Source organism: Cherax quadricarinatus, chromosome 19 (genome assembly GCF_038502225.1).
Source record: "Cherax quadricarinatus isolate ZL_2023a chromosome 19, ASM3850222v1, whole genome shotgun sequence".
NCBI lineage: Eukaryota > Metazoa > Arthropoda > Malacostraca > Decapoda > Parastacidae > Cherax > Cherax quadricarinatus.
This window is the reverse complement of record NC_091310.1, coordinates 50131766-50144585: the sequence shown is the minus strand read 5'-3', so window position 1 is coordinate 50144585 and position 12820 is coordinate 50131766. Positions and strand designations below refer to the sequence as shown.

Below are 12820 nucleotides of genomic sequence, written 5' to 3'. Positions count from 1 at the left end.
GTCGCTCAAAAAACTGTTCTAGAGAGCTCCATTTCTGGTGGCTCTTTAAAATTTGCCTAAAGTGGGACAAGACACTGTCATTGTACAAGTTGCTGACACAGCTTGCAACAACTTTGTCAGGGTGATGTTCTTCCACAAACGTTAGCACCTCACTCCACTTTGCACAAATGTCTTTAATCTTTGAAGAAGGCACCTTCTTCCATCTCTCTACCTCCTCCTCTGAAGCAATTTCCTGAGTTGTGGTTTGTTGCTGTTGCAGATGAAGGTCTTGCAGCTATTCAGTGGTTAGATTTTCACTGTGGTCCTCCACCAACTCTCCCACATCCTGGCAACTCACATCCAACCCCATGGAATTCCCCAATACCACAATAGATTCCACAACTGGCATAGAGTTGTCAGGGTCAGCCTCAAACCCTTCAAAATCTTTGTTGCAGACACAATCTGGCCACAATTTTCTCCAAGCAGAGTTCAAAGTCCTGGAAGCCACGCCCTGTTTTTGGCCAATTCCGTTGTTCCAGAAGACCAAATTCATAGCTATTTCTTTAGAACTCAATTTTTTCTATCAGTTGATTACAAGAAACTGCCCATTTACCGATTTGAACTATCCAATAGTGGTCAAAAATTGGCAATTTGGCCAATTTCACACAAATTAAAAAAGATGCCAATTTCAAAATAGAGTCCGGAATAAACAATGTAGACATTATTGGTACTAAAATAACATCCTCTATTCATTAGTCACATCTCTAGGCCCCTCTTATTTACTATAATACAAATTTACTGTTATGCAGACTACTGCATTATTGTAAAAATGGTATAAATAATATCAGTGTACTAGTGAAAAAATATTAGACTCCCCAGTTGACGTGCATTGGATGTGTGGTGTGATTTGCTTACTCTTGAACACTGGTAAAAATCGAACATTTCCTCTACTTTTAGCTCAATATCAAAGTCGTTTTCATAGTGAAACTAATCAAAATCATCTCTGTTTCTGCAATATGTTTTCCACTTTACCACGCGAGACCATGAAAACGAGTATACAACAATAAATACTATATGAAAATACACCTCAAAGTCGGCGTTTTAGTATAAAAAAAAAAAAAAAAAAAAAAGTCAGTTTTTCTTTTCACATTATGTACTGAGTGCTGCAGGATTTTTTTTATGTGGTGCACAATGACCACACAGATCCATTCTCTCACATGTGGGCCTACCAGCTTTCTCCTGCTTGATTTGAAGCCACTAGAATTACCGAGTACATATACGTCCGAAACACCGACTCGTAAGATGTATATACTATATGACCAAAACAGTCAAAGGGTTAATAACTTACTACCTTTTTCATATACTTGCAACATCTGCCACATTGCTCCCCTATCCACTATCATATGCCTTTTCTAAATCCATAAAGGCAATGAAAACTTCCCTACCTTTATCTAAATACAGTGGACCCCCGCATAGCGACCTTAATCTGTGCAAGAGGGCTGGCTGTTATGCGAAATGTTCGGTATGCGAATGAATTTTCCCGATAAGAAATAATGGAAATCAAATTAATCCGTGCAAGACACCCAAAAGTATAAAAAAAAAATTTTACCACATGAAATGTTAATTTTAATACACACAAACTGAAAAAGGCATGCACAATTACATGACACTTACTTTTATTGAAGATCTGGTGATGATTGATGGGATGGGAGGAGGAGAGAGAGAGAGTGTTAGTATTTAGAAGGGGAATCCCCTTCCATTAAGACTTGAGGTGTCGAGTCCTTTTCTGGGGTTACTTCCTTTCTTCTTTTAATGCCACTAGGACCAGCTTCAGAGTCACTGGACTTCTTTCGCACAACATATCTGTCCATAGTGGCCTGTACCTCTCGTTCCTTTATGACTTCCCTAAAGTGTTTCACAACATTGTCAGTGTAATAGTCACCAGCACGGCTTGCAATAGCTGTGTGAGGGTGATTTTCATCCATGAAGGTTTGCACTTCAAGCCACTTTGCACAGATTTCCTTAATCTTTGTAGTAGGCAATTTCTTCAATTTCTCTCTCCCCTCCTTCGAACCAGTTTCCTCAGGTCTGGCCTCTTGTTGTTGAAGTTGATCTATCAGCTCATCAGTGGTTAGTTTTTCATTGTCCTCCTCCACCAACTCTTCCACATCATCCCCACTAACCTCCAACCCTAAGGACTTTCCCAATGCCACAATGGATTCCTCAACTGGCATAATCCTCTCAGGGTTAGCCTCAAACCCTTCAAAATCCCTTTTGTCTACACATTCTGGCCACAGTTTCTTCCAAGCAGAGTTCAAGGTCCTCTTAGTCACTCCCTCCCAAGCCTTACCTATAAGGTTTATACAATTGAGGGTATTAAAGTGATCTCTCCAAAAGTCTCTTAGAGTCAGTTGAGTTTCTGAGGTCACTACAAAGCACCTTTCAAACAGAGCTTTTGTGTACAGTTTTTTGAAGTTTGCAATAACCTGCTGGTCCATGGGCTGCAGGAGAGGAGTGGTATTAGGAGGCAAAAACTTGACCTTAATGAATTTCATGTCCCCATAAAGTCACTCTGCCACGTCTATAGGATGACCAGGGGCATTGTCTAACACCAGGAGGCACTTAAGTTCTAATTTCTTTTCAGTTAGGTAATCTTTCACATTGGGGGCAAATGCATGGTGTAACCAGTCATAGAAAAAGTCCCTAGTGACCCATGCCTTACTGTTTGCCCTCCACAGCACACACAAATTCTCCTTGAGGACATTCTTTTGCCTGAACGCTCTGGGAGTTTCAGAGTGATACACTAATAAAGGCTTCACTTTGCAATCACCAGTAGCATTGGAACACATCAACAGAGTAAGCCTGTCTTTCATAGGCTTATGTCCTGGGAGTGCCTTTTCCTCCTGAGTAATGTAGGTCCTGCTTGGCATTTTCTTCCAAAACAGGCCTGTTTCATCACAATTAAACACTTGTTCAGGTTTCAGTCCTTCACTGTCTATGTACTCCTTGAATTCCTGCACATATTTTTCAGCTGCTTTGTGGTCCGAACTGGCAGCCTCACCATGCCTTATCACACTATGTATGCCACTACGCCTATTAAATCTCTCAAACCAACCTTTGCTGGCCTTAAATTCACTCACATCATCACTAGTCGCAGGCATTTTTTTAATTAAATCGTCATGCAACTTCCTAGCCTTTTCGCTTATGATCGCTTGAGAAACGCTATCTCCTGCTAGCTGTTTTTCATTTATCCACACCAATAAGAGTCTCTCAACATCTTCCATCACTTGCGATCTCTGTTTCGAAAACACAGTTAAACCTTTGGCAGGAACAGCTTCCTTGATTGCCTTTCTGTTGCCCACAATAGTAGAGATGGTTGATTTGGGTTTCTTGTACAACCTGACCAGGTCGGCGACACGCACTCCACTTTCATACTTATCAATGATCTCTTTCTTCATCTCTATTGGAATTCTCACCCTTATTGCTGTAGGGTTGGAACTAGAAGCTTTCTTGGGGCCCATGGTCACTTATTTTCCAGAAAAAGCACCGAAAACACTGTAATAATACGAAATATTCCGATTGTATGCTTGGATGTTACCGCGGAGGCTGGCTGGTAAACAATGCCACCGGCGGAACATATGAGGCTGGCTCAGGCCGCACATTGGACGCGTCTTGGACGAAGGGCGGTGAGCGGGTTTTTGGACGGTATGCGAGGCAAAATTTTAGCGATCAAAGCATCCGGTATGCGGATTGTACGGTATGCAATGCGTACGGTATGCGGGGGTCCACTGTACTGTTCACATATATGCTTCAATGTAAACGCTTGATTTACACATCCCTTACCCACTCTCAAACCTCCTTGCTCATCCGCAATCCTACATTCTGTCTTACCTCTAATTCTTTCAATAATAACCCTACCGTGCACTTTTCCTGGAATACTCAGTAAACTAATTCCTCTATAATTTTTACAATCTCTTTATCCCCCTTCCCCTTATATAAAGGAACTATACATGCTCTCTGCCAATCCCTAGGTACCTTCCCCTCTTTCTTGTATTTATCAATCAAAAATACCAACCACTCTAACACTATATCCCCCCCCCCCCCTGCTTTTAACATTCGTCATGATCCCATCACTTCCAGCTGCTTTACCTCCTTTCACTCTACGTAATGCCTCACGCACCTCCCCCACACTCACATCCTGCTCTTCTTCACTCCTAAAAGATGGTATACCTCCCTGGCCAATGCATGAAATTACCAACTTCCTTTCTTCATCAACATTTAAAAGTTCCTCAAAATATTCCTGCCATCTACCCAATACCTCCATCTCCTATCTACTAACTCCCCTACTCTGTTTTTAACTGACAACTCTATTCGTTCCCTAGGCTTTCTTAACTTGTTTAACTCACTCCAAAATTTTTTCTTATTTTCATTAAAATTTCTTGACAGTGCCTCTCCCACTCTATCATCTGCTCTCCTTTTGCACTCTCTCTCACCACTCTCTTTACCAACCTCTTTCTACACACAGCTCAATTAATGGCTCCCCATTTTCATTTGCCCCTGGCACCCCAAATTTACCTACTACTCCCTCCAAAACATTTTTACCCACTTTAGCATTCAAATCCCCAACCATAAGTACTCTCACACTTCGTTCAAAACTCCCCACACATTCACTCAACATTTCCCAAAATCTCTCTCTCTCCTCTACACTTCTCTCTTCTCCAGGTGCATATATGCTTACTATAACCCACTTTTCACAGCCAACTTTTATTTTACTCCACATAATCCTTGAATACATTTATACTCCCTCTTATTGCCATAGCTTATCCTTTAACATTATTGCTACTCCTTTTGCTCTAACTCTCTTTGAAACACCTGACCTACTCCCATTTATTTCTCTTCACTGAAACTCTCCCACCCCCTTCAGCTGTTTCACTTAAAGCCAGGACATCCAGCTTCTTCGCATTCATAATATCCACAATAATTTCTTTGGTATCATTCGCACAACATCCACGCACATTCAGATACTACACTTTGACAATTTCTTATTATTATTCTTTTTAGTAATCATTACAGGAAAAGGGGTTACTAGCCCATTGTTCCTGGCATTTTAGTTGACTTTTACAACACGCATGGCTGACAGAGGAAAGATTCTTATTCCACTTCCCCATGGATATAAAAGGGAAAGTAATAAGAACAAGAATTATTAAGATAAAATCAAAGAAAACTCAGCTGAATGTGTATAAATAAATGTGTACATGTATGCGTAGTGTGACCTAAGTGTAAGTAGAAGTAGCAAGACATATCTGCAATCTTGCATATTTATGAGACAGACAAAAGACACCAGCAATCCTACCATCATGTAAAACAATTACAGGCTTTTGTTTTACACTCACTTGGCAGGACGGTAGTACCTCCCTGGGTGGTTGCTGTCTACCAACCTACTAATTATAATTATTAATATGGCATCTTCAAGAGTAGAGAGACTCTTTTAGTGATTTTAATGTGTACCTGCATGCCAGCACAGTGTGTAAGTATACTTAGGTACAGGTACACAAGGTCACTGAATGATTAGATGTGGAAGAATGTAAAGTCAAGAATGCAAATTCTTATGACCTGAAATTAGATGTCAGATGGCACTTAAAAGGTAGTAGAAAAAGGTTTAGCACTGTTATTTCTTCTTGTTCCTTGAGCCCTATTTCAAGCTACTTCCAGTGCTGAAACTGAGCAAAGTATGTCTATTTTCGAAGTGCAGTGGAACCTCAACTTACAAGTGTCCCAACATACGAGTTTCTCGAGATACGAGCCATCACTTGGTCAATTTTTTGCTCTGAGTTACACGCCAATGTCCGAGTTACGAGTGAGCTTCCCCCGCTTCCCCCTCAACCCACAACCCATACACCTTGCTTGTTTATCTATGATTTCATGCTTTAATTCCATGGACATCATCATTTTCTTTTGTCCTTTGCACTTACTTTCTCAGGACCTATGGTTAGAAAAAAGAAATTTGACAAAATAACTACACAAAATGTAAGCAAAACACCAGAGAAATGCTTCCACAGCGAGATAAACACTGCACTGCGCCAGTTGGCTGCCTTCTGAAGCTCCTCATTACTATTATTATTATTATTATTATTATTATTATTATTATTAAATTTAGGGAACTGGAGCACAGAGCCAATTCCCAAGATCAAGAGCCCCTAACCAGCATCAAGGTTCCTTGATGCTGGTGAGAGGCTCTTGATCTATGGAATTGGATCTGTGCTCCAGTTCCCTAAATTAATAATAATAATAATGAGCAAGCGAGCTTCAGTGTACGGTAGGGTTATTATTGAAAGAATTAGAGTTAAGACAGAATGTAGGATTGTGGATGAGCAGGGAGGTTTTAGAGTGGGTAAAGGATGTGTAGATCAAGTGTTTACATTGAAGCATATATGTGAACAGTATTTAGATAAAGGTAGGGAAGTTTTTACTGCATTTATGGATTTAGAAGAGGCATATGATAGTGGATAGGGGAGCAATGTGGCAGATGTTACAAGTCTATGGAATAGGTGGTAAGTTACTAAATGATGTAAAGAGTTTTTATGAGGATAGTGAAGCTCAGGTTAGGGTGCGTAGAAGAGAGGGAGACTACTTCCCGGTAAAAGGAGGTCTTAGACATGGATGTGTAACGTCACCATGGTTGTTTAACCCTTTCAGGGTCCAGAGGACAAATTTCGAAGTGTGCACTAGGGTCCAAGAATTTTCAAAAAAAATTATATTTTTTCTTATGAAATGGTAGAGAATCTTTTTCTGAAGGTAATAAAACAAAAAGTACGAAATTTGATGGAAAATTGACGAAATTATGCTCTCGCAAATTTTGATGTGTCAGCGATATTTACGAATTGGTGATTTTGCCAACTACATTACATTATTCCAGTCGACCAAATTTTTAGCTATTTCACTAACATTACTTCTATTCTATCGATTGAGCACAATAAATCGCCCAGTCAACTATTTCAACTACAAAATACTGTATAGTGATCGGAAATTGGTAATTTGGCCAATTTAACACAAAGTTCAAAATATTCCAATTTCAAAATAGGGTCCAGAATAAACAATGCAGACATTCCTGGCACTAAACTAACATTTCCTCAGTTCATTAGTTATGTTTTCGGGTTTTACAAATGAATTCCATTTTGATTTTTTATTCACATAATGAATTTTTATTCAAACCAAAAAATAGATGATTTACTGTTATGCAATATTGTAATACTAATTGTATAAATATCATCACCACATTTGTGAATGTATATCAGACCCACCAGCTGGTGTGCATTAGACGTGTGAGGTCGTTTGTTTACTCTTGAACTTTGACAAAAATTTAACATTTCTGCTACTTTGAGCTCAGTTTCAAGCCATTTCCAGTGCTAAAACCAATCAAAATCATCTCTATTTCTGTAATATATCTTCCATTCTATCAAATGAGACCAAGAAATCGCTGATACAACTATAAAAAACATTGGAAAAAACACTGCAAATTCACCGTTTTAATCGAAAATCACGGTCTCAGTTTTTTCTCTCATTATACACTGTGTGCTGTAGGATTTGTTTTATGTGGTGCACACATACCACATAGATGTATTCTCCCATATCTAGGCCCAAATTTACCACTCACAGCTTATCAGAGTGAGCTGAGCTCATGGCATAGATCTACAGTTTGGACCCTGAACGTAAAGCCGTAGATCTACGGGACGGACTCTGGAAGGGTTAATATATTTATAGTTGGGATTGTAAAAGAAGTAAATGCTAGGGTGTTCAGGAGAGGGGTGGGATTAAATTATGGGGAATCAAATACAAAATGGGAATTGACACAGTTACTTTTTGTTGATGATACTGTGCTTATGGGAGATTCTAAAGAAAAATTGCAAAGGTTAGTGGACGAGTTTGGGAGTGTGTGTAAAGGTAGAAAGTTGAAAGTGAACATAGAAAAAAGTAAAGTGATGAGGGTATCAAGTGATTTAAAGAAAAATTAGATATCAAATTGGGGAGGAGTAGTATGGAAGAAGTGAATGTTTTCAGATATTTGGGAGTTGACATGTCAGTGGATGGATTTATGAAGGATGAGGTTAATCATAGAATTGATGAAGGAAAAAAGGTGAATGGTGCATTGAGGTATATGTGGAGACAAAGAACGTTATCTATGGAGACAAAGAAGGGAATGTATAAAAGTATAGTATTACCAACACTCTTATATGGGTGTGAAGCTTGGGTTGTAAATGCTGGAGTGAGGAGGCAGTTGGAGGGAGTGGAAATGTCCTATCTAAGGGCAATGTGTGGTGTGAATATTACGCAGAAAATTCGGAGTGTGGAAATTAGGAGAAAGTGTGGAGTTAATAAAAGTATTAGTCAAGAGGGCTGAAGGAAGGTTGTTGAGGTGGTTTGGTCATTTAGAGAGAATGGATCAAAGTAGAATGACATGGAGAGCGTATAAATCTTTAGGGTAAGGAAGGCGGGGTAGGGGTCGTCCTTGAAAAGGCTGGAGGGAGGGGGTAAAGGAGGTTTTGTGGGCGAGGGGCTTGGACTCCAGCAAGCGTGTGTGAGCACGTTAGATAGGAGTGAATGGAGACGAATGGTATTTGGAACCTGACGAGCTGTTGGAGTGTGAGCAGGGTAATATTTAGTGAAGGGATTCAGGGAAACTGGTTATTTTTATATAACCGGACTTGAGTCCTGGAAATGGGAAGTACAATGCTTGCACTTTAAAGGAGGGGTTTGGGATACTGGCAGTTTGGAGGGATACGTTGTGTATCTTTATACGTATATGCTTCTAAACTGTTGTATTCTGAGCACCTCTGCAAAAACAGTGATTATGTGTGAGTGAGGTGAAAGTGTTGAAGGATGATTAAAGTATTTTCTTTTTGGGGATTTTCTTTCTTTTTTGGGCCACCCTGCCTCGGTGGGAGACAGCCGACTTGTTGAAAAAAATAATGAGGAGCTTCAGAAGGCAGGCAACTGATGCAGTGCTGTGCTTACCTAGTTGTGGAAGCATTTCTTTCGTGTTTTGCTTGCATTTTGTGTAGTTAAGCTGCCAAATTTATTTTTTCTAACCAAGGGTCATAAGAAAGTAAGCACAAAGGAGAGTGCTGAAAAGAAAAAGATGATGTCAATGGAATTAAAGCATGAAATCATGGATAAACATGAGCGAGGTGTGAGGTATGTGGGTTGTTTGCGAGGCAGCACGAGCATAGTATGCACTTCTACTACGCTGGTAATACCTCGCATTAAACATTAAGAGTGCAGCAATTAAGTTCAGCAATAAAGTGTAGCATTAAGAGTGTAGTAATAAAATTCAGCGATAAAGTGTAGCAAGTAGCCTATGTTCCACCCTCCACCTCCACCCCTGTCAGCATACGTACACTTTGTAAAACCAGTTTATTTCTTTACATTCTCAATTGTGTTTTATTGTTTTTATGCAATATTTCTTATTTATAAATACAGTGGAACCTCTTCTAACAAGCGCATGCAAGTGCGAGTTTTTCCAGATACGAGCAGCTGATCAATCAATTTTTTTGCTTCCATAGGCAAACGAAATTTCCAGATGCGAGTGGATCTCAAGGGAGGTTCCTTGACGCTGGTGAGGGGCTCTTCCTCTTGATCTAAGGAATTGGATCTATTTGTTTGTTGGACTATCTTATTAAAACTTGGGCAATGTATGATGGAAAGATGTTTCTTAGCGTACACCAAAATTGAAAGAAATCTGACTGTAAATAACAGAGTTCACTTCTTAGCTATTAGTCGGCTCTTAGCGGTATATTTTTGTATGGTTTTTATGGTTGTATTTTCGTTTTTTTTTTTTGGTCTCAACTGATAGAATGGAAGATATATTACAGAAACAGATATGATTTTGATTGCTTTCACAATGAAAAGTACCTTGAAATTGAGCTCAAAGTAACAGAAATGTTTGATTTTTGCCGATGTTCAAGAGTAAACAAATGACGTCGCCAAGTGGCCATTCCAATATGCATTCATGAATGGGATGACATTATTTGTACAATTATTACAATAATGCAGTAGTCTGCATAACAGTAAATCTTCTATTTTTTGTCTGAATAAAAATTCCAAATGGTAAGCAAGTGTATTATAAGAATATGTACGTACTAAATAATAATAATAATAATAATAATAATAATATGTATATAATAATTATATACGAAATAAATTATTACAAGAATACATACATACTAATAATCATAATAATAATAATATTAGTGAGTTTCAGCTCGCCACAACAAGATGGCAGTGTTTATCAAAACATAGCCGCAGGGAGGGAGGGAGGGAAATCTCATGTTTTTCTTGTTTCGTACAGTTATTTTGCAAAATTTCTTCTTTCTAGCCATGGGTCCTAATGAAGCAAGTGCAAAGGAGAGTGCTGAGAAGAAAAAGAGGATGATTTCCATGGAATTAAAGCAGGAAATCATGCATAAACACAAACTAGGTGTAGCATTAAGAGTGTACCAACAAGAGTGTATCATTAAGAGTGCACAATTAACCCTTAAACGGTCCAAACATATATATATATACGTTCACCTGCGCAGTGCCCCGAATATTTTGAGAGAAAAAATTATTTTTTTTTTACAGGAAAAAAGAGCACGTGGTACCCAGGCATCCCCAATTTTTTTCAAATGGCGCACACTGAGTGTGCACACCCATTCTCTCACATCTAGGCAACTCAGGCTTATCGTGCCAATGTTGAATGAATGACAAATGAAGCGTATATATACGTTTGGGGCGCTACGCGAGAGAACGTACGTATATATACGTTTGGACCATTTAAGGGTTAAGAGTGTAACGATTAAGCGATAGAAAAAGGACAATCTAATGGAGTTTGCCTTACAAACACTCCATTTTCTGTTATAATAAAAGCAAGGGAAGGTATGCCAGAGGAGCAGGAATGGCTGCCGTGGTGGCCTTATACACCACAACAATGGCTGCTGCCTCCGCCGTCACTAACACTACTAAAATATGTAATATTTCATTCATTCCAGTGTATACATCATATTTCTATGATATTAGCCCTATCAGGGTTTTCGACGTACTAGTACAGCTTACGCACCAGGGTTATTGACATACAGTGGTCCCTCGATAATCGTCGGGCTCGATAGTCGTCCTTTACGGAAATCGTCATGTTACTTTCATCCAAACATTTACTTGCAAATGGTCAGTTGACTCACTAATCGTCGATCGTCCTAGACGCGTACTCAGGGCTCTGAGCCGCCTCGCCCTCCATTCCCAGCCAGTGTGCCATTGTTTACCAGTGAGCGACGGTCCCCTCACTTGTTCATATGAAATATTTCATAATATTCCATTCATTTTAGTGCTTGCAAGTACATACTAAATAAGCTACCATGGCTCCAAAGAAAGCTCCTAGTGCCAAGCCTTTGGTAAAGAAGGTAAGAAATACGACTGAATTTAAGAAAAACATCATTGAACAATATGAAAGTGGAGTACATGTGGCCGAACTGGCCAGGATGTGTAACAAATTCCGTACAACCATATCCTCCATCGAGGCCAAGAAAAAGGAAATCAAGTAAGCTGTTGTTGCAAAGGGGGTAAATATGCTGACAAAAATGAGATCACCAGTACTCGAAGATGTTGAGAAGTTATTATATGTGTGGATAAACGAGAAACAATTAGCAGGAGATAGTCTTATGACGTCGATTATTTGTGAAAAGGCTAGGCAGTTGCATGACGATCTGGTAAAGAAATTGCCTCCAACAAGTACTGATATTTGTGAATTTAAGGCCAGCAAAGGTTGGTTTGAGAGATTTAACCCTTTGACTGTCACAGGCCCCTTTCTGAAACCGTCATTCTATGTCGACAAATTTTTTGGAAAAAAGATAATTATTTTTTCTTATGAAATGATAGAGAATCTTTTCCCGATGGTAATGACACCAAAAGTACGAAATTTGGTCGAAAACTCACAGAGTTACGCTCACGCGAAGTTAGTGGTCTCGGCGACATATACGCATCGGCGATATCGCCAACTTTGAGCCCTGCTTTTGGCCAATTCCGTTGTTCCAGTTGACCAAACTCATAGCTATTTCTTTAGAACTCCTTTTTTTCTATCTGTCGAGTACAAGAAATCACCCATTTACCGATTTGAACTACCCAATAAAGTGGTCAGAAATTGGCAATTTGGCCAATTTCACGCAAATTACCCCTTTGACTGTCACAGGCCCCTTTCTGAAACCGTCATTCTATGTCGACAAATTTTTTGGAAAAAAGATAATTATTTTTTCTTATGAAATGATAGAGAATCTTTTCCCGATGGTAATGACACCAAAAGTTCGAAATTTGGTCGAAAACTCGTGGAATTATGCTCCCGCGAAGTTAGCGGTCTCGGCGACATATGCGTATCGGCGATTTCGCCGACTTTGAGCCCTATTTTCAGCCAATTCCATTGTTCCAGTTGACCAAACTCATAGCTATTTCTTTAGAACTCCATTTTATCTAACAGCTGAGTACAAGAAACCTCCCATTTACTAATTTGGACTACCCAATATGGTGGTCAGAAATTGGCAATTTGGCCAATTTCACGCAAAATAAAAAAGATGCCAATTTCAAAATAGGGTTCAGAATAAACAAGGTAGACATTCGTGGCACTAAAATAACATATGCTCTGTTCATTAGTCACATCTCTAGGCCCCTCTTATATTATTATTGCTTTCTATTTTGATTTTTTATTCATACAAAAAAATACAAAATTTACTGTTATGCAGACGACTGCATTATTGTAAAAATGGTATAAATAATATCAGTGCACTAGTGAAAGAATATTAGACTCCCCAGTTTACGTGTATTG

General features: G+C 39.2%; 1 protein-coding gene across 3 annotated transcripts in view; it reads right to left on the bottom strand.

Annotated features, from left to right (window-relative positions):
* Dsor1 (mitogen-activated protein kinase kinase 1) overlaps positions 1–12820 on the bottom strand; it is a 161948-nt gene that overhangs the window by 118808 nt on the left and 30320 nt on the right. The gene's annotated exons all lie outside the window — the stretch shown is intronic.